At 35.7% G+C, this 23,343-nt stretch overlaps 1 long non-coding RNA gene across 2 annotated transcripts in view; it reads left to right on the forward strand.

The window, feature by feature from the left end:
- Positions 1-1,941: 1,941 nt before the first annotated feature.
- Positions 1,942-23,343, forward strand: part of LOC103552820 (uncharacterized) — a 40,679-nt gene continuing 19,277 nt past the window's right edge. For both annotated transcript variants that reach the window (XR_011538181.1, XR_545331.2), the window contains exons 1-2: positions 1,942-5,402; positions 22,934-23,014. This is a non-coding gene — a long non-coding RNA (uncharacterized lncRNA). The remainder of the gene's footprint in view (positions 5,403-22,933; positions 23,015-23,343) is intronic.

Below are 23,343 nucleotides of genomic sequence, written 5' to 3' on the forward strand. Positions count from 1 at the left end.
GAATTTAAATACAATCAATTATTTTAATGTTAGGTATGTCAGATTAGCAAATGACATTGACATGGTTTTTCTCCCATAGATAAGATTTTATTACATACAGTAACACTTTGTTAACATTCTTCCTTCCTGATCTTGTTTTGAAGTACAAAAATAATTTTGATTTTTAAACCCTGGGCAAAACAGTTTCAGTTACAATTAATATCTGCAAAAGACAAAGACAGTTTAATGTTAATTTGAAACTAATTAATATACATAAATTATTTTATTCAATGAGGTTTTGTAATTTTAACTTAATTTATGTCTGAAAAGATTCCAGATTGAGTAAATAGCAGGAGTGAAATATCACCTCTCAACTGAGAATTCAAATGTTGATGAAAATAAGTAGCAGAATTGTAAGCTAATGAATCTTGGGCAGTTAAAGAAGCAAGTCTGTAAGACCAGGAGACTCTGATGATGATTATGAAATTGTATACTTTACAACTTCCTTGGGTTTTCAGGAGTCATCTTTGATAGAAAATGAACATTTTATATGCACTATGTAAATGCTAATTTTATTAGGATACTTGTACATATTAGGATATTTACATATTAGGATACATTTTTAGCTTCCTCCTGGGAATGTCACATATTTAGTAAATAGACCTGTTTTCTCTCCTGCTTGCCCTCTCGCTCTCATTTTCCCTCTTGTTCTTTCTCTGTTCCTCTCTCTTTTTCTGAGAAAGCAGCTGGTCTTTCTCCCTATAAGACTTCTCTCCTTTCACACTAAGGGTTGCTGATCAACACATTTAATGATGCATTTGGCTTTATTTTCACAGCACAGCGACTATGTGATAACTTTGGATAGTGTTGACATCAGTGTAAGTAGTTAAAAAACTGAAAATAGATTAATCTGTTCTGCTAATTATTTAGAATGCTTGACAGTTCTGATCAAACATTCTATGTCAGCCTTTTCTCAGATGAAGAGTTTAGCAAGATTTCTTTATCAAAAACAGTTTGGGGACATCTGCTGGAACAAAGTTATCATGGGATACTTGATGCAAGACTCTCAGGACTTTAATACTCCATTATGTGCTTTGAATCTGTAAAAGGTACATAGTTTGTCCTTGCGGAAAATTTTTTTGTTCATATATCTTCCATATTCTGGAAACTATCTAAATGGAGATATTTCAAGACTAATATAATAGAAATGAATATGCCTCGATTTTATAAAACTATATTAAAATTTACTTAATAAGGAATTAATTCACACCTATATTCATCTAGACAAAAAGAACATTTGGGAAAAGGAGAAAAGAGGAATATAGGTAAGAAAAAAATGTTTCAATAGATGGATAAATGATAGGTAGGTAGGTAGATAGAAAGATAGATGATAGACAAAAATATTGGGACTTTCAGATGTTCACTTTTTTATATTTAACTTTTTTGGATTGTTTTATTATGTCTTAATTATGTGTTCTCTATGCCTTTCAGGTAGACCTGAGAAGAAGTCATAAAAGAGAATATCTTTGAGATTCTCATAAACGGTAAATGCTATCATTCTATGAAGTATGTTGTTTCTGTTTGATCAAGCTAGGTTCTATCAGAAAAATTGCAAATTTTATTTTCAATATTCCCAGTAATAAAGAATTTAATGCAGGCCATCGGGGTTTTTGCAATGATTGGTGGGCTGAAGAGTAAAGGTCCTGATACACGGTTAGCTCAGGAATCCGGAAGTGCACACTCTCACCAGATTGTAACACAAAGTTGATTCCAGGATGTTTGCCCAGATGCCACTGCAAACTGCACTTTGCCAAGTTCCCATGCAATTGTCTTTAGCTCTCATCTAAGAGAAGTTCCAGCTCTCTTCTGTCTTCCAGATCTTCTGCAAATCTCTCTCATTGGCAGAATCACGACTGTAACTCTGCTCATAAAACAACTTAAAGACTGTGATTTTCAGGCTTCTTTCCTGCTCTATAGGAAAGTACAAAAAAGAGAATTCAACAGTTGAAAAAAGAAAATATGATACAATATACCCCTTTATTGGTATCTATAAATTATTTTCTACCTGTATCTAACTTTGAAACAGCAATGCAGCAATGCATGTGTCAAACAGGTTTTGTATCTTTTCTTACTTGTGCTCCTTAATTTATATTATTACGAAGTTTACTTTTTTATTTTAATTTCTATAAAAGCTATAACTTAATTATAAGGTTGTATAAAATCTTCAACATTACCATGGCTTACCTAATGGTCTTTGGCAGTTTTAAAACATGTCTGCCAACTTATTTGACATTTCTTCCATCAGGAAGTGGGGTCTATTTCTCCACCCCTTCGAATCTGTGCCGATTTTAGTGGCTATTGACAATAGTGTGCAGTGGAAGTGATACCACTGCCTCTGGAGCTAGGTTCTAAATGCCTATTCAACTCTGCTTGTCTCTCCGGATTACTTGTAATGGAGACCTGAGTTTTCATATGAGCAGTCTGACTGCTCTGTAAGCACTGCAAATGGAATGACCACATGGAACAACGTTGGAACTATAAGAAGAGATAGAGATAACCAGCCTGGACCAGCCTCCACCTGCTACAGTCACCCGCTATTCCAGCTCCAGCCACATGAGACGACCTGAGCTGGAATGGCTTAGCTAAGCCTGTTCTGAATTCCTAAACTACAGAAATTTTGAGAGAGAAAAACAAAATGCTTTACGTTTAGAGGAATAGCAAATTTAGGAAGAATGTCCCTTCCCCTCTGTAATAACCATGATTCTCTAGAGAAATATAAGCAATTCAGCAAGACAAATACAACAAAATTTTAAACGTCAAATGCTTTTCTCTTCTTTGTATTAAAAAAACACACCTAAGAAAGCAAAATATTCTGTTTGTGATACCAGTTAAGTTGTAAAATATCTATAATAAGCTTCATGAAAATGTTACATGATACACATTAAGCAATGTAAAATCTCTGAATGACATAAAAGTAGATGTTCTTTTTTTTTTTTCAGTGAGGAAGATTGGCTCTACGCTAATATCTGTTGCCAATCTTCCTCTTTTGTTTTTCTCTCCACAGCCCCCGTACATAGCTGTATATCATAGTTCTAAGTCCTTCTAGTTCTTCTACATAGGATGCCTCGACAGTATGGCTTGGTGAGCAGTGTGTAGGTCTGTGCCCGGGATCCGAACCCACGAACCCCAGGCCGCTGAAGCAAAACATGTGAACTTAACCACTACACCACCAGGCTGGCCCCAAAGCAGATGATCTTGGATGAGAAAACTTAATATAAAAATTTCAGTATTCCCAAATTAATGCAAATAATGCCATTCATTTAGAAGTCCAACAGGCTTTTGTTGTTGCTGTTGTATTATTGAGGAAAATTATTTGAAAGTATATATAAAATGAGAAATGTCTAAGAGTAGCTGTAATATATTGGAGGAGAATTATTCAGTTCAGGTCACTTCTATGTTTCTCTGTTTTTTCATCCTAGCTGGTCACTCAATGCATGTTCTTCTCTTGGAAATGGCAGAAGGAAAAGAAGCAACCCCAGACATGCACACACATTGAAATTCTCTTCTTTCTCCATGTCTGCTAATATCCCATTGAACCCAAAACATAGCATGATCAAGACAAAAGTCTAGGGACAGACTTGAGGATGATAACCAACAGGAGCATTGAGACTCGTAAGGGAAGTTTTGTAATCATATCAGCACCTCCTTCCTTGGAGGTTAGGAGTGAGAAGAGGGAGTGAAAATTTGCTGAACAATATTCTATTCCACCAGAGCGGAATATTTTGGGATCCTTAGACACGGACTTCAATTTGGGAAGATTATATTTCAAGTATACTTAAATTTACACTTCCCTTGGGAACCTAAATGCTCCTGCTTTATTCCTGGTTGTCATCCTCAAGACTCTGCTTTTGAAATAACCCCTCATCAATTGTTCTCAGTCCCAATCTTTCCCTCCCTGCAGCCCGTCCTCTATCGCAGTGCTTCTCAAACTTTAGAATTATGTACAAATCAACAGAGATCTTTCTAAAATGTGGATTCCAGTTCAGTAATTCTGGGGAGGCCTGAGATTCTCCATTTTATCAAACTCCCAGGAGATGTTCGTGATGCTAGTATGCGGCCCAATCCTTAATTACCAGGACTTTATCCTGTTGTCAGAAACACACACACACATACACACACAAACGTGCAAATCTTCATCAGTTCTCTGCTTTGTTTTCTATTGTGTTCATATTAATTAGAGAATAAAATTCAGCTGCACACGTCTTCTTCCCTCCTTTTTAAATGGAGCTTCTTGCAATGCCAGTTGCAAGCTCTTTCCTTCATTTTTAATGAACAAACATTGACTCACTGTCCCAGAGGGAGCTCACATGTCAATAAATGCCACAGTGCTACCAGGTAGGGCTACTCTCCTAATTTTTCATTCTCTATGTAACAGGTCTGTACCACCTTTGTTTGTACCACTGATGATCATAATATCAATTCCCTGAGGAAGAGCAGCTCTATTTTATTTACCTGCACCTGCAGAATCTAGCATATGGGCCTGGCCCGCCATATTCAATCAGATATATTTATATATCCCAAGTGATGCTATATTTGTATTTTATTATTATTATTATTTCACATGTAATCAAGTGCCTATAAGTGCCAAACACTGAGCAGATCACTGGGGATGCAATGTGGAGCAAAGATCACTTCATCCTGGAAACTAACAGTCCAGTGGGAGAAATACCATAAACAAATAATCACACAAATAATTCTATAATTACAGAGTCTAAGAAAGACTACAAAGGAAAAAAGTATAGGATAGGGATATGGCAACGAGAATTGATTTAGTGGAGAAGCACCAGGTAAGCCTTCTCTGAAGAAGTATCAGGATTGAACCCTAAAGGGTAAGGAGGAGTTAGTGAAGAGAAAAACAGCAGGAGGATTGGAGGCATGTTCTAAACTGAGAAAACAGTAAGCGTTAAGATTCTCAGACAGGAAAGGGTTTGGCGTATTTCATGAACTCAGCGGCAGCTGTGTGCGTTGAGCATACAAAGGAGGGGGAGTAGGATAACAAATGAGGCCGAAATGGTTGGGGAGACGGCACACAGCCGAACTGTGCAAACTTTTTCCTTCCATCTCAAAGAGCATAGATTTTACTTCTTATGTCTTGAATGGGAAGCCAAATGAAGATTTTATGCAGGGCATTGACATAAGTTTGATATGTCTTTAAACATTGTTCTGCCAGTAACACGGGATATGAAACAGCAGGAAGCTTGTGGTATATCTATTAGGATTTCTATTAAGTCTTTCTCATCATTTCGCATGCGGTTCACACGTTATTTGTAAGTTTCAGGCCCTCTTCGATGACTGCCATTGCGGTTTCAAAGTTCAAAGCAAAGATACATCAGCATGAGGCATACTCATTCAGGACCATAGAGGTAAGCGTGGTTCATTTCATCTGCCCCAGAGAAGTGTGTGTGTGTGTGTGTGTGCAAAATGAGTTTTACTTATGACACATTATACTAATTCCAGGAAGATAGACCACAAGCCAACGTATCTTCAAATTACATTATGTGACTCACCCTTCAAATAAACCTCTTTAATAAAAATAATTTGGTAGAATAAAATTTTTAAACTGCATTTATGATATGTGTTTTCAATATACTAACTTTATTTAAAGCATTGTGTATATTATTAAACATGTGTTCAAGCCATAAGGTACACATTCTAAATGGTAATTTCAAACATCAGAATTCTACCTACTTGTGAGCTCTTCTTATTCTAAGCTGTCTGAGAGAATTCGAAAAACGTTTAAAAATCACTATAATGTAACTTAGAGTACTCTATGTTGTCCAATTGACAAATCATTTTGGCTGCATTCTTATTTCATCCTCTCATTATCTCCCCACTATAGTCAAACTCTCAATAAGAATCAAGCCTTTTTGAATTTAAGTTCCGTATTTTACCTTCACTATTACTTCTGCGTAATCTTGTCTCATTGCCCTTGCATATATCCAATGAAAACGCCAACCATTCACTGCTAGAATATACTCTATGTAGAGGAAGAAGAGTGTTTAAATGTATAGGGAGTATATTTCTTTAGTGCATTTTGTAATGTATTACGGTTTTCACAGAATTTGCATGACAAATCAATGATCAAATGACAAATAAGAAATCTTTCTTATTTTGTGATATTTAGTACCACAATAGGGTAATTACAGTAAATCCATGTAAAATGAAGACCAGAATATCACAGTAATTAATGAGTAAAGGGTTTTTGATAAACCTCACCTGGAAAGTAATCATATATATCAGTTTATCTTCAGAAAGATGCAAAATAAGATATTTCTTCCCCACGTGATTAGTTTCAGGAGTTTACTTTAGTAGCTATGGTGATTTTAAATAAGTAATTTTGAATTCGTAATTTAAATGTGTATAGTCGGTAATGGGACATTCAAGAGGAATGAATATAAATAATCATGTGTATTTCTTTTAAGATATTGAAATAACTAATTTTCTGCTTGAGTATAGGGCAGCCAGGAAGGTTTTAAATATTTAGAGAATAGATTATGTGAACGTTATTGGTTGTAAAAAAATGCGGTTTGAATACGTCAATGTGATTCAGTTAAAGTGCAAAGTATAGCATTTTTTCCTAAGCAGTGACATATTGGTGGATGCTTTAGAGCCCTCTAAAATACAGGGGAAAATAAAGACTCTTTTCTCCACTACAAACCAGGAGTCTATTACAGATGTTTAGTTCCAGCAATATCTGTCAGAATTTCAGCCAGTAAGGACCACGTTTTGCTATTCAGTAGATCAACTAAATATTTAAAGAAATGAAGATTGCTAGAATCTTCATTCTTCATTCCCTTATAACTCTTGCGCCAACACACAAAGGCTAATATTTACTATGTTGTATTATTCTACATAATACTAGAAGTTTCCACAGCTCTTCTTTGGTTTTAGAATTCAGGGCTGGTGGGTGTTAGTAACATGGGTTAACATGCATGGACTTTTAATTAAACATGGAAAATTAACACGTGCTTGTATTACCTCTTTCTCCTGAATTTCACTTTAATGGGCAAAGAGAATGAAGGAGACAGCAGGTGATGAGAGATGTTAACACGGTTTTCAAAGGGTGAAATGGGAAGGGAGAATTCGTAACTCACCTAGAAGAGTGGAAAAAGATGAAACCTAAATGCTGGCTACAATACATAACTTATGAATCAAGACAATCCATCCTGAAGAAATCTAGAGAGCATCAGGAATCAGAGGGTTAGGCATCTCAAGGGGAGGGGTGAGGAGTGAAACTGACATAGGTAAATCTGCACGAGAATAAATTAAAAGTGTAAGTTTACCTGATGAGGCTGCACCTAGTGCAATCTGGGACCCCAGCAACTGAGGAAACTTGAATGCCTCTGCATTTAGCAACAGTGAGCATAAAGAAAGACTCTCAGAATCTGCCAAACTAAAGGCCAAAAGAAAGAGTAGAATGTTCAGTTTATGGATTCCTTAAACTTCTTTATTAGACATATAAGTAAGGTATTAATTTATAGAATTTTTTAGCACTGAAGAATTTTCTTTTAGATAATTTCCTCATTCTGCTGCTTTGAAACAGGAAGAAAGACAGCTTAACGAGAGGACAGTAGGTAATAGTGCTCCAAATTTTATTCAATTTTTGTAATATATTCACGGTGTAGTAAGAGAGAGAGGTCTCTCATTTTATATTTAAAATATATTAGGTGGTAGAAATTTGGTCTGTTCAAGATTATCCAAAAGCTTCGTTACATTAAGAACCACTTCTCTTACTCAACATGGTATTTATTAAAATTTTTCTCTTCAAAAGAATCATTTCATAAAATGACTTTAAAAATACTGTGTCAAGACAGGAAAACTCTCAAAATAGCAGGGTCTGTTTTGCTCAGAGGAACTTATCATTCTGTTGAACGACAGAGCATAAGCACACACATCCCGAACAACGAAAGTCAGAAAGCTTGACTCACCAGGTCCCTATTCTCATCGGTCCCACAACAGGTGTCACCAATAGCCATTGAGGCAAACGCAAAACACAACGGACAAAAGACAATATTGATGCTAATGTGAATCACAGTTACACATACACGTGCACAAAGTAGATTTCACTTTCATTTAAGTTTGACGCGACAGGAAATTCTTGGGGAGAAATCTGTAGTTTCATTTTCACATGCAAATATTTAGGAAGTAACTCAGGTATGTCTTTCTTCACTTATGTTTTCATGGGGCATTTTTTTCCCCTTCTCTCCTGAAATCCTTAATTTTAACCTTATATTTCCACACTCCGATTCCAAGTTTATAGTTTTGTGATGATTTTTGTATTATAGAATAAGAGCTAATCTTAAATAAGAAGTGTTTGCATTAAGGATAGCTTAAAGGACATTATATTGGAATATTAATAATAAATAGAGCACATTTAACTAGTGCAAATACTTAATTTGGTTACAAATACCAAACAGTTTCAATACAATTGTTCCTAACTTTTTATTAGCAAAATATACTAAAAGTCCTGGTTAGAATCGTGTCCTAAGTTTTTTTTCTTTCCATAAAGTGAAATTTGAGGTCATTTAAGCCACGCATAAACTTACTTGCTGTGTGTACATGGGTAGGTTACCTACCTGTTCTGTGCCTCAATTTCCTTCTCCATATAATGAGAATAAGCTGTATCTCACAGGGTTTCTGAGGATTAAATGAATTAATGTACTTAAAGCATATGGCAAATGATAACTAAAAAGGGAGGCTTGTTATTGTAGTTATTGCTCTTGCATACATACAAAACAGAGAAAAAATATTTTCTACTAGGCTTATTTGTCTCCAAATATTTTACCATACTACTAGAATATGTTTTTGAAACCAATTTCCATTCCTTTAGGAGTATATAAAGAAGTATAGTGCCTTTTGATGAGAAAATAGAAACTAAAGTAGACTAATGTTGAGGTCAGGATGCTTTTAATACTCTGAGGAGAACCCCTTTGTCCTGGGCAAGTGGTATTCTGTGTAGTAGACACATCCCTTTTTATATCTGTTATTTCTTAAACATTTAAATTTGTTTTTAATTACATGTATTTAAAACGATATCTTCATAAAATGACTGCATTTATCAATTATTTTATTAAATATTGTATAGTTAAGATGAAAAACGTAAATTGTATGTTAAAAGTAAAGTTAAAATTAACACCAATATACCAATTATGCAGATGAACATATCAGTATTTATGAATAGACAACAGTAGTCACCCCTTATCCATGTGGGATATGTTCCAAGACCCCCAGCGGATGCCTGAAACCGTGGATAGTGCCGAACTCCATACATACTATTTTTTTTTCATATACATACATATTTAAGGTGTGATAGCAAAACTAGAACAAATTTCTTGTTCTTTCTTTACAATTCCATGGATAGAAGATTTGTTCTTACCATAGATCTTAACCTCAGCATATGATTTTTTTCTTTCTATACTATGTGGAGAACTTTCACCTTTTCACTTAAAGGAAGCACTTCATGGCTTCCCTTTGGCAGATCCGAATTGCTAGCATCACTACTCTTGTGCTTTGGGGCCATTGTTAAGTAAAATAAGGGTTACTTGAACACAAGCACTGTGATACTGTGACAGTCGATCTAATAATCAAAATGGCTGTTAAGTGACTAACAGTTGAGCAGCGTATGCAGTGTGGATATGCTGGACAAAGGGATGATTCACATCCCGGGTGGGATGGAACAGGATCACAGGAGACTTCATCACGCTATTCACAATAGTGAACAATTTAAAGCTTTTGAATTATTTCTAGAATTTTCCATTTAATATTTTTGGACCACCATTGACCGTGAGTAACTGAAACCGTGGAAAAGGAAGGGCTACTGTGCTGTACTACACTTTTGAAACCACCTATGTGCCCTTATCAGATAGGAGGGGATGTATCAAATAAGGTGTATATCATGCTGTTGTTTTTATAGATCTCTATCATACATATACAAATACTAATGATTGGTTTTATAATTTTTTAACCGTAAATGGAATTACATTTTCTACATACTTCTGAAACTTGATTTTTTGCTCTATAATATATGTGAAATTCATACATATTGTTATATATAATTTAGTTTTAAGTATATTATTTTCATTACTATTGTAAAATTTCATTACTATTTATAAAATTAAATATTTTATTTCATTACATTTCATATACTATTTCATAGTATAATATATGGTATAGTATACCACAGTATGCATATTAATTTGTCCTTTTTTGAAGAATTCTTTTCTGTTTTTACTATAACAAACACTGCTCATTCAAAAATTCTTGTATATGTCTCCTAGTACCCATATCCAAGAATATTGTAACCTATGCACATGTATAGAGTAGTGGCTTTGAATATGTGAGTCACAATACTTCAGAGGATCATAAAGTTAATTTAGATGATTGTGTCCCACATTTGTGAATGTAACGGGGTGGATTAGAAACAAACAGAAAGAATAAAACAGAATACATTAGTTTCATTGCTCATCTCAAATTGTTGGGGAAAATACTGTTTCATTTAACTTTTGTCTATACTCATATAAATATTGTGAGAAATATTTTATTATTCTTTTGTTTACATATACATAGACACAATATTTGTAAGCATGGCTATATTTACAATATCACAACATTAAACACATTTTTTACTGTAAGCCACTGTTAAATTTTGAGAAAGACCGCTCTAGTGCACAAACCCAGAAGTGGGATTACTGATTAAAATAAGTACTTTTAAATTTACCAGGAAAGACCATATCATTGTCTAAAATATTGGCTGAATTTATTAGCACCATAAAATATGCAAAGTTCTGGTTGCTTCAAATGCTTGCAGGTATTAATAGTCTCAGGTTCTTAAAAATTTTTATCAAATACAGATAGGGAAAAATGTTATCAATTATTTTGATTTTCATTTTTCTTAGTTCTAATGATAAGCATCTTTTCACATGCCTATTGGCTATTTAAGTTTCCTCTTGAACTAATAACCTATTTAAGCTTTTTTATTTTCCATAAATGGAGTCTGGCTTTTTCTTATTTGTGGGCATCCCAATTATATTATAGAAACTATCACCTTTTTAGTTTTATGTCCAATATTATTTCTATTTTAGGTTTTCTATTCTCTTCCCTCATGCTGTATTTGGATGAACAGAATATCTTTGGTTTTAATGTGGGCAATTTCTAATCTTCCCATTTAAGACAGAGTGAATTTGCAGCTGGACTGGGAAAACTCTATCTTCACTCTGGAGTTGCCTGAATGTCCACCTTTTAACTCTTGGCCATGACAAAGGCAAGGTCACTTATGAAGTGCCGTTTAAAGTCCAAACCTCCTGATTTGGGCCAGTTTGTTCGTTTAAAAATATAGAGTGAAATGTAATAACTTTGATTTATAGTGCATAGGGAAAACCCTGATCTACTCAGCCACTCCTGGGCCACTAGAGGTTCTTTTTCATTTCAATCCTTGTTTAATATTTTATCAATTGGTCTTGTGCATGTTTTCCTATTTAACAAGCACAGTTCACTGAATGCAATCTTATCTTTCTTTGAGGACTAAGAATCTTACAGTATCAGATTGATGTTCATGAACATTAATTCTCTTCTACGCATCCTGAGGATGTGCTCCACATGCTCTGTGTTGAACGGAGATTAAATGGGCTGGCTCTGATGTCAAAACCAGCTCCGCCACTTAACTAGCTGGATGGACTGGGACAAGGAGCTACCAGTCTGAGTTTATGAGCTTAGTGTCTTTATCTGTAAAATGGAACTAACAATAGTCGCTTTGCTAGGACCAGAGAGGATGACTGTAAAACCCTTAGTATAATATCATCTGCTACATAAGAAGCACTACACAAAATATATTCTTTTTCTTATTTTGTGACAAGTGAAATATATATTGATCCTAGGACATACCCTAGAAATATTGACTGTTCGTAGAGGACGCTATACTACGTCCCCTCCGTGGAGGTAGGCTGTCCCCCAGATGTGATGGATCATACTTGCGCTCCTGGGACCCCAGGGACTGCAGGACTAGTTCTTTTTACTGAGGGTTTTCAGCTGTCATAACAGGTTAGGCACCCTGACTTGAATAAGTGATCAGAGAACATAAAAACCCCGCAGGAAAATTAATTCTGCATTGAATTTTTCTGAAGTTAAGATTCATTGTACAATTATTGGTGGTTCAGTTTGGAGGCAAACACCAGCTGTGTGTGACTAAGGAGACTGAAAACTTGCACCTCGATGTCTCTTGGATCCTATTGCTTTGCTTTCCTCTATTCTTTTTTTGTGGCTTTAAAATAAGCCTTACGTGAGGATGCTGTGTACAACCTTTGAGACCTTTTAAAGATTTGAATTTATGGAATCTTTGCAGTTGGCAATGAGAATGGGATATTTGAACCATCTCTGACAATATAATTTAACCAATGTCGGCTAAGACATGGTTTGGGAGAAATAAAGCTGAGCAGAAGGAATCGCCATTTCCAGGTTGGCTTCCTGGCCATTGCTGGTTTTGGCTGCATAAGTACTATATCCAGCGACAGGAGGAAAAATCATAGATGAGACTTGAAGTTCATGGATCCAGGGCTAGGTGGATAGCTAAATGTATTACAAAATAAACTTTAAAAAAAGATAAATCAGCCAACAATGTGGTGTCTTTTTTAAAAAAAAAAAAATATGTTTGGTAAAATAGAAGGTAAGAGAGAAGCAGCTGGAGGCTGCTAGAGCTACAAAATTATGACCTATACTTCCTGTCTATTAAGATTTTCACTATCTCCATAGTCCTTACCTAGTGATGACTGGTGCTCTGATAAAAGGAACTCTAATTGTTTGTGCCCAGTGTGTGATTTTATTGTCAAGGAGAAAAGAAGGTGTGTGGGAAACTGTTATGGATTCTAAGTCCTCGAATGGAGCCAAATGATGGGGAAATTTTCAGGATTATGCTAAAGAAAGAGAACAATAAGAAAAAAAGTGTGAAAAACCTCGAGATTGTTCACCTGTGTGGGATTTGTCAGAGGTTCAATTAAAAATGACATTAGGAAAAAGAAGAAGTAGATGGAGTAGCTACTGAAATTTTGTGGGACGACTGTAAGAGACTAGGTGTTCCAGCCCTACCAACTGCTCAGGTTGCAAAAGGACGAGGACAAATTCACTTACTTTATCTTGGTCTTGATAAATTTTTAGAAATCGGATGATTATAGAAAACTGGAGTCTATAATTCTTTCAGAGTCAACGCCAATTAAAACAAGAGAGGATTAAGATTCTGAGTGACAAGAGGGCCAGGTCTCTTGGCATTATCCCCACTATGGGACCCAAGGTCATTTTCATTGGCATGGGTGCAACAGCCTGGGCTGGTAAGGAAATTTGTTAAAATTGCTGGACCCTGGTGTTCAGTGTACTGTCCTTTATAAACCTGCTAATGAAAAGTTAGAAGATAGTAAAATTAGTGAGATATGGTAATGCAAATATAGAAGGTTTTCAGGTGAAAGTATAGCTCAAAGTAGGAAATTATGAGCAAAACTTATTTATGAGTGTTGGCTCACCATTGTCAGAATGTATTATTGGAATATATGTTATGTCTAAATGGAGGAGTTCTCCCTGATCCAAAATATAGGGAAAAGGGATCATATGCAAATCAGCTCTTCAAGCTGTTTTAATTAGACAATCTATATGGGAACATTTAGAATAATCTAAATGTACTCAAGTGCTTAATTTAAAACAGTGTAGGATTCCTAGGGGTATAAATATTCTGGTTTAATAAAGGAAGTATTAGAGGCAAATATGTTAATATCACAGAACTCCTTGCTCAATGGCCTGTAAAAAGGTGATGAATTTTTAAAGTTAACTGTAGATCATAGAGGATGGCATAAAGTAGTGACTTCAAAAGCATCAGCTGTACCAATATGATATCAACAATTCAAGATATGCCACAAACTAAGGGACATTGGCTCTTGCCTTCTTTTCCATCTCTACTTAGGAGAAGGTTAAGGCTGATTTGCATTCACCTTATTTTTTTGAAAGCCAAAGAGTATTTAATTTCTCCTGCTGATTGCCACAACCTGGTGAGAAGAGATATAGGCTGGATTTAGTTGGAAAGTACTGTTATTCATTATATTAACCATAGAATATTGATATTTCAATCTGAAGACTAAGCCAAGACATAATTACAAATAATGATTAATCACATGACTGCCAGAGGATGGTTAAGTAACCCAAATAAAGTGCAGAGCTCAGAGCAAATGATAAAATTTCTTGGCATTACTTGAAAAAGGGGCAATAGAGATATTGCTCAGACAATCAAAAATAAGTTATTGTCTCTGCCAGTTCCAGAATCAATCAAGAGGTATACAGATTTATTGGATTGTTTAGTTTCTAAAGATATCTCATGCCACATTTGGGAATAAATTTGATTTTTTCCCCAAGATCAAGTTTCCTTGGAGCTTCACAAAACACTTGGTAGAACCCAACATGTAGATACCCTATGCTTAAATGATTTTCGAAGTGTCTGAAGCTTATGGTCACAACAACTAGACAGCAGGCAAAAGCTGATTGCTGCCACTCAGCACAGACTACTGGGATTTTGGACTAATTTACTGTTGCAAGATCAAGGTATACACCATTTAAAAAGCTAATGCTAGTTTGCTAGTTCGTTATTGGAATTTACTTGCAACTGCTTCTGTTATAGAGGGACAAAAAATTATCTTGAGACCCAAGATACCCATTGTATCAAAACACCTGCTCCATTCTTGACACCAGATATTATGTGTCTTACTGCATATACAGCAATGTGTGCGTGTGTGTGTGTGGATGGAGGGAAGTTGCCAAGATAAAAAATAGTTGGAAAACAGAAATCAATATTAGTTTATGGATGACTTAGTGGCACATATTCTTGTTTCTTATAGCCCCAATGGCTGCCAAGGACATCCATGAGAAGCTCTTCGGCATACTCAAACTAAAGTATATTTTGAATGACTACAAGTCATATGATAGTGTCCTGGGGAATTCAACTAACAATGACCAAAATATCCTGCCTAAAAGATCCCTAGGAGAAACTGGCACAACTGTAGGAGTCCTTGAGCAAGCCGAATTTGCCTTCACTAAAGAAAGACATGCTGAGGAAAAAGTCTTAGTGGCTTTTGTTGGTCACTTAAAAGGGAATTTTTTTCAGAAGAACGGAAAAGGATGCAAGCAGCCTAGACAGATTGCACTTCTTTGAAAAATGGATAAAATAACCTCAAAGGATAGTTAAACAGCATGATAGGAATAAAAATGGGAAAGAGCATGGATACTGAACCAAGAGGGGCTATTAAGTATGCTCCTTCAGATGAAAGCAGAGGTACCTCAAGGACAATGGCCTGGATCTTTGCAACAGAAGCAAAAGCAATGAACATATGAGAGATCTATGGTCCCCCTAGTCTATGGGAATTCCTCGATGGGGAATGTAATTTGTATAGGTCCTCCACAGTTGCCAAGGCCTCACATATAAACTAACACCACATGTACCTTATAGAGCAATTGGAACTGGAAACCTGTTCAGTTTAAGCAAGAATTTACTTGTGTGTATGTGTGTGTGTCTGGGGGTGTGTGGCATTGTTTAAATATAAGGCTGATCACAAAACCTAGTCAGTACAATCTTGTAGTATGACATAGGTTATACGGCTACCCTCCGAAAGAGACCTGAAATCCAGAATTAACAAAGATTCAGCTCTTGACTTATACAACAATTCGTGACAACATTTGACAATACAACCAAGGACTGCTCTTATTAGGAAGCCCTAAATACTGCTATTGTAATTCTAAACGAGTGATCTTGTAATAATTTTAGTTTAATACTCTAACTGCTATCTAGTGTAATACTGATGTAACTGGTAAGAATAATTTGACTGATTTACCTACATCTCATTGGATGATACAAAAATAATTAGTATTTGACAGTTGTCCTTTTTTTAATTCTATTGCTGCAAAAGATACATGGAAAGAAATGATCATAGTGATTCATAATTAAAAAGACTTGTTCAAGTGTCAGATTGTTGACTTTGTAAGATAGAGTTAATTTACAGCTGTATTGGTAAACTCTATCTCCGGGAATGTGGGGATGGAGGTATGGTTTGGCTTTTGGCCAAGATAAAAGACAGTGGAATTTATGACATGCTATTTAAAGTGAAAAATTCACTTGGCTATCCCCAGGGTCAATTTGTTCACTGACGGTTTTTCAAAAGGCATAAAAGATTAGACAGCCTAACTAGACTACGTAATCAAAACTATGGCTGGGAACATCTGCCTTGAGCTCTTCCAAAATTAAGACTTGTCATGAAGGTAGGGATTTACACTGGAGATGAACGTGTCTATGTGCACATAGGGACTGTGGAGAGCTTACTCCCGGAGGTCTCTCAGAACTCCAGTATTACCTGTACTCTCTATCTTTGGCTGCACCATATATTTGCCTTTAAATAAAAGCTTAATAAGAGTATGCTCTGTGAATGCTTGTGAGTCCATTTTTTTCCTTAAGGAAGATTAGCCCTGAGCTAACATCTGTTACCAATCTTCCTCTTTTTTGTATGTGGGTGGCTGCCACAGCATGGCTGACAAATGGTGTAAGTCCACACCTGGCATCTGAACCTGTGAACTCAGGCCACCAAAGCAAAGTGTGTGAACTTAACCACTAGGCTACAGGGCCAGCCCCTGTGCATTCTTTTAATATCTAAACTTCTAAAATATGTTCAGTTCTCTTATCTTATTCAAAATAGTGCCTCAGTCATTCATCTTTTTGATTAGCAAAACGAAGATATTACAGTGGCTTGTAAAAAGATTAATGAGTTCTTTCTGGAAGTATGCAATTGCAAGGGGCCTAATCTTCCTAAACCTCTCCCTGCCTGCCATAGGACACTTTTAGTAAGGCCATAGCCAGATCAATCAAGAATTTTTAGAGTTACATGTCCCTTGTCTGAACTGTCTTTGGGACAGAAATCATCAGAGACAGATTCAAGGTCTAAGAAGATTGTAGAGGGTAACTGTGGTAGGCTGAGTAATGACCCACCAAAGATGTCCACATCTTCAACTGCAATGTATTTGCTACCTTACATGGTATAAAGGACTTAAAGACATGCTTAAATTAATAATTTTGAGATGGGGCATTATCTTGGATTATCAGGGTGACCCAATGTAATGTCCTTAATAAAGGGAGTCAAGAGAGTCAAAGTCAGAAAAAGGAGATGTGAATATGGAACCAGAGGTTGAGTAATATACTTTAAAGATGACAGAGGCCTGAGCCAAGGAATTTGGGCAACATCTAGAAGCTAGAAGAGGCAAGGGAATAGGTTCCCCCCCTGAAGCTTCCAGAATGAATGTAGACATCTTGATTTTGGTTCTTTAAGACTTATTTTGAAAGTCTCACCTCCAGAACTGTAAGATAATAAATTTTTGTAGCTTTAAGCTACTAAGAGTGTGTAAATTTGTTATAATAGTAATAGGAAACTAATAGAGTAACCAATCTGGCCCAACATCAAATTGTAGGCCAGTGATTTTTCTCTTTCTATGATTTCCAGAAAGAGCCTAGTCCACAATTTAAAACAGCACCACATTTACAAAGTAAGTCTCTTCCTAACAGATTCACCACAGAAGAATCACTAAACAAACAAACAGACAAAGTATGTTAAGGGGCCTGGTGGCATAGTGTTTGAGTCTGGTGCACTCCACTTCAACAGTGTGGGTTCATGTGTTTGGATCCCAGGCATGGACCTACACTACTCATCAAGCCATGCTGTGGTGGCAACCCACATACAAAATAGAGGAAGATTGGCACAGATGTTAGCTCAGGGAAAATCTTCCTTACCAAAAAAAAAGAAAGGAAAGAAAAAAATTACATTAAATAACAAGAGAGATTACATACACAGGAAGTGGCTGAAATATAACCAAATCTGAAGTATTTGGGATTCCTACCACTGGAAATCTTTTGTTATCCTGAGGAAGGAATGATGAAGGGAGGGGGGTTTATGGTGGACAGTAGACCTGATACCACCTAGAAATGATTTTAATAATTACATTCCTTTTTGTGTTAAGGGAAATTTTGGGCAGACAAGAGTGGCTATTTCCTTGGAGAGGTGTCATTCTATCAGACAATTTTTCTTCCAGTGTTCCTTTTCCTTACAATTTTGACAGTGTATTTTCTCTAGCCTACACATAGAGTTGTTCTGATCCTCTGCTTAGCTAATGGCTTAATACTAAGAGTTATTAATTTAGTACATGATGTTTCTGTTTTCTGAGTCAAAGTATCTTCAAAGAGCTCAGCAAGCTCTTGTAACTCAGAATGGGGGGCAGTCTGCCATTTTATTTTCTGTTTCTAACAGAAAGTTTAAGATGATCAAAAAAGAGAGCAGATACAGTTGTGATTATCTTCACACCTAACTTGAGCGATGTGTTCCCAGAAGGTGGTATTTAAGTGGACTCTGAAATGGATGCTTCTTTCCCCCTGATTACCATTTTTAATCATTCAGTTTTTAGAAAAAGATATCAGATGTAGCTACTAAAATGACTGGTCCTGTTCTTGCACTCATTTTATATGCATCCATGGTCAAATTTTGATCCATATATTTGATAATATCTTGCTAATTGATCCTTCTTGCTCTTTCTAACCAAGTTTTCACATGTCCAAGAACCACAAAGAAACAAACTAATTGATAGTGATCAGGGAATCCTGGCCTGAAGGTTCATAGGGCAATCCTAAATTCTTCAGTGAAACTTTGTCTTTCCTTACCTCAATGAGATTACGTAAATATGATCATAAGCAAGATTTCAAATTAAAGAACCAGTTTGATCATAATTTCCAACTATAGTATAAGATGTTATGATAATGATCAACGAGAGGAGTATGTTTAGGAAAGACCAGTCCATGAAAGAGAAAAGGGTCTGGTGAAAGTACAAGAGATAGAGAAAAAGCAAAGAAAAGGGGAGGAAGTTGAGGTATGGAGAAGCAGGATGCCAATTCGGAACTGGATCTGAACAGGGTGAAGAAAGTTTAAGTTCAGATGTTAGATATTCCACATTTTCCTTAGTTTTTTTTCCTGAGTCTCTAGGACAAATAATTTTAGAATATTCCTATCTTGTAGTGCTCTCTTCATGCCAATCTAAAAATGCTGACCATTGAATATTTAAAAGCGTTTAAATCTTTGGTTCTAATGCACACAAATGGTTTATGTTGTTTATCCTAAATTGTGTGGGGTGGAAACCAAAGTTTTAAATTTCTCATGTAGAATCTTTTCAACATTTTGATTATTTAGTGCTATTGTCACCATAACCCTGAGGTTTATTGAAAGGCTGGTAACTGTCAATATTTAAAAGAAGAGAATAAATGCAATACAAATAACCAGGCTCTGAGATTCTTACCCCTATCCCACCTTATCTATAAGATACCTGAGTGAGACAAAGCAAATACAGAAGCTAAGACAGGGAAAAAAGGAAAAAGAAAGGCTTAGGGGTCCTTCAAAGTATAGGAAACTATATCATGTCAGAAGCAGGACATATTCAGCTACACAGTGACTGAAACTCTGAGGATGATGTCAAAGGATTTCTGGCGTGTACTATCCTCATGGAAGTGGTCTCATGATGAGAAGCAGAGGATTCAATTCTGATCCAAGCTACTCACTAAAAACTGTGGGAGCTTTTGTTAATAAAATGCCAGACCTGGCTCTTTTCTTATCCTGGAAATCCCTGCCCCTACTCCCACATTCCTTCATGATTTGCTCTTATTTCTTACAGGTATCAAATCGAATCTCTCCTTATTAGTCAATCATCCCTGACCAACCTTAAAATATAAATAAATAAACCCATTCCCTTTGGATACTCTTTATATCTTTGTCCTACTTTGTTTTTTCTGTAGCACTCATTTCTAATTGACTTGTGTAGTAGTAAGCTCACAATAAATATCTGATGGATGAATGACAATAAAAACCAATTCACATCTGTCTTGCTGCTCATAGAGATTTAAGTTTTGTGCCCGTTTGCTATTAGCTGTAACAACAGTGTAGAGTCTTGTAACATGTGCAAAGAATGTTCAAATTCATTATCTTTTCTGAGTGTCATTATAATCCTGGTAGGGGATATGATAAATATCATTGTCATTGTGTGATATCAATATGGGGCAGAGAAATCAAATAATTTGTTGAAGTTTTCATAGCTTATTTATGGAGTAAAGATTCAAATGATTTTTACATGCTATGTTGTCTCACTACATGGCAACTTTTTTCTCTAAGAATCACTGTTAGCAATTTCTCTATGAAACTCCAAGAAACCTGAGACCATGGTTGAGTACCTCACTCCCCAGGCCCTCAGGATATTTAATAATTACCTATCTTCTTTATTATTTCTTTTCCTGTGACGCACAATGTATATCTCCAAGTTCCTGATTTTTGAAGTCTTACTTTCATTACAAAGTACAACTTACAAGTGTATACAGTTCAAGAAGTAGGAGAGAACCTGAAAGATAAAATTTTGATCATTATTTTATAGACTGATCTTATTCAGTTGTAAATGAGAGATACATAAAGAAATTCTTTTATAATTATGGGGAGCTTTCTGATGAATAGAGATTTTATTATATTTTATGAAAATTCAGGCTATTGCACTTATAAAAATGATATATACCTACTATAAGGCATTTAAGTAATATGGAAGAATACAAAAATGAACGTAAAAAACAATTCTGAAAACTCAATATCTGTGATAAAGAAATAAATTATTTTTTAATAATATTATTATTCAAGTCATCCCTCCATTCCATGCAGGATTAGTTCCAGGCCCCCCACCCCCACCCAGCAGATGCCGAAATCCAGGGATGCTCACCCTCTCAGTAGGCCCTCTGGATCTGTGGCTTCCGTATCCTCATATTCAAGCAACTTCCCCTTGATGGTGCACTGTTATGATCCGCGTTTGATTGAGTCCATGGATGCAGAAGCCCCAGATATGGAGGGCTAACTGTATTCATATAGATAGAGATGAGTAGATTGCTGCTTAGAAATATTTTTATAAAAAGTTAGACAGTCTTACATGTTATCAAATAGAATGTAAATTGAAGTCGATAGAAAACAATAAAAAGGGGCCTGCCCTGTGGCCAAGGGGTTAAGTTTGTATGCTCTGCTTCGAGGGCCCAGGTTTGCCACTTCGGATCCTGGGCGCAGACCTAGCATGGCTCATCAGGCCACGCTGAAGTGGCATCCCACATAGAAGAACCAGAAGGACCTCCAACTCGAATATGCAACTATGTACTGGGGGGCTTCCGGGAGAGGAAGAACAACAACAACAAAAAAGAAGACTGGCAACAGAAGTTAGCTCGGGTGCCAATCTTTAAAAAAAAAGAAAGAAAGAAAACAATAAAAAGAATGAGCTACCATACTTCAAAAAATCTTCCCTCACAAGTGCAAGTATAGTGCACTAAAGCAAGCTTGTCATGTTAAGCGAGAAGAATTTAGCTTGCGGTTATTGTGGTTTGTTTTACAAAACGCGTTTCAATTGTATATAACGCTAATTGATTTGGGGCTGTGAAAGATCTCCTTATTGGCACTTCTATAATTTTCTTTACAGTGCCTCCTTGCATCTGCTACTCTTTGTGAATATTTTTTCACATTACGCTGCCAATATTGTACCATTCATATTTTCTTTTGCAACTATTCCTCATAATTATATTATTTGTTCCAATGTATTTAATACTCACCAGCAGTCCTTCTACCATGATTTCTTCTGTGACAGAAATATTTACGCTGATTCCTCTCTTCATTGGTTGGATTTTATTGTCAATAATGATTTTGTTTTGTTTTTATGGAACTCTTTTCCTTTAGTTCTTTCGTGACTGGAAAGGTTTACTTTTGCTCTTATATTAACAATTGAATAGCAACTTAGTATGATATAGCATCCTTTGTTCAAATTTCTTCGCTTTACAATGTTGTCTGCATTTTTTCATTGTCCTCTGGCATTGAATGTTACTCAGGCATTGCCTCTTGGTAATCTTTTTTTTCCTCCCTATAGATGTCCTGACTTTCTTTTCTTCTTTGAAATGCTGTTTCAGATTCTCTTGGAATATAGGATGATCTTTCAACCTGCAAAATTATTTCTTTGTGTTAAAGATTTGTCTTATATTAGACTATTTTTTTTCCATTAGTTTGATGGTTCTATATTATATTAACTTTACCTTTCTTTTTACGTGAATAATTAGCAAAATTTCTTTTTTTCATTTTGCTATTACATGGGAAATTTTGGCGAGCCCTTCTGTTGTCTCAGAGAGAGGGTGTCTTGACATGTTGTCTCCTTGGAGCTATAGTCTGAGGGCTTTACATGAATCCTAATTGTGTGGTGAGAGGGCATTCTCAGTTACATTTATGTCATATTTCATTTTCAGAATTCCCAAATGTCTTTCACTTCCACTTATATGTTAATGTCCATATCAGGGTTTACGTCACCTAGTTGGGGAATTTATCTCATTCCCACAAGGAATTCCCTGAAGGTGACATTGGTCCCCAACTTTTGTGTGTTTTCTCTTTTTCCTCCCACTTTTCACTAAATACAAATCACACTACATCAGTCATATCTAATACTCTCCATTTAAAATAGACAAGGCTGATATTGGAAAAGACATCTGAGACGAAACTATAAACTTTATCCCCTAGGAAATCAGAGGATAATGACCAGGAATGGCTTTGTAAAGATAACATGATGGCATATGAGAGAAGACTTATATAAGAAAGAGAGCAGCTTTAGAACAAAAGTAGGATGATAATGGTGATATTTATGATGATATGAATGATACAAATAAAATAAAACTATTTAACATTTAATATAGGGTCTATTTTATGCCATGACTATTTGTGTGTCTTATCTATGTTAAGTGATTTAATTCCTTCAGCAATCATATAAAATAAACATTGGCATTCTCTTTATTTTGCAGGTGAGACCAGTGAGGCACATTGATATTTAATTTACTTTAAGTCACCCAATATTAAGTGGCATGATTGGGACTGGAATCCAGGTAAGAATCCTGGAGTAAGGGCTCTGCTGGTAGACACATGGTCATGCTTCCTTAAAATTGATTGGAAGAGATTAAGAATGTTGTATGCTATTGAAAGCATATGCTAAAGTGAACCAGCAGAGAATGTTGGTAAAATACTATATTATTTATGAAGAACAAAGCTTGAACTTTGACTAGTGCAATGGGGAAAAATGAATGGGAAATAGATTGAAAACATTTTATAGGGAAGATAATAAAATGTTTTTGTATTAAACTGACGTTGAAAGAATAAAATTACATCATCAGAAACTTGAGACGGGTTCCTGAAGTATAAGGTCATTTAAAATTGG

The sequence above is a fragment of the Equus przewalskii genome, chromosome 3 (assembly GCF_037783145.1).
Source record: "Equus przewalskii isolate Varuska chromosome 3, EquPr2, whole genome shotgun sequence".
NCBI classification, from domain to species: domain Eukaryota; kingdom Metazoa; phylum Chordata; class Mammalia; order Perissodactyla; family Equidae; genus Equus; species Equus przewalskii.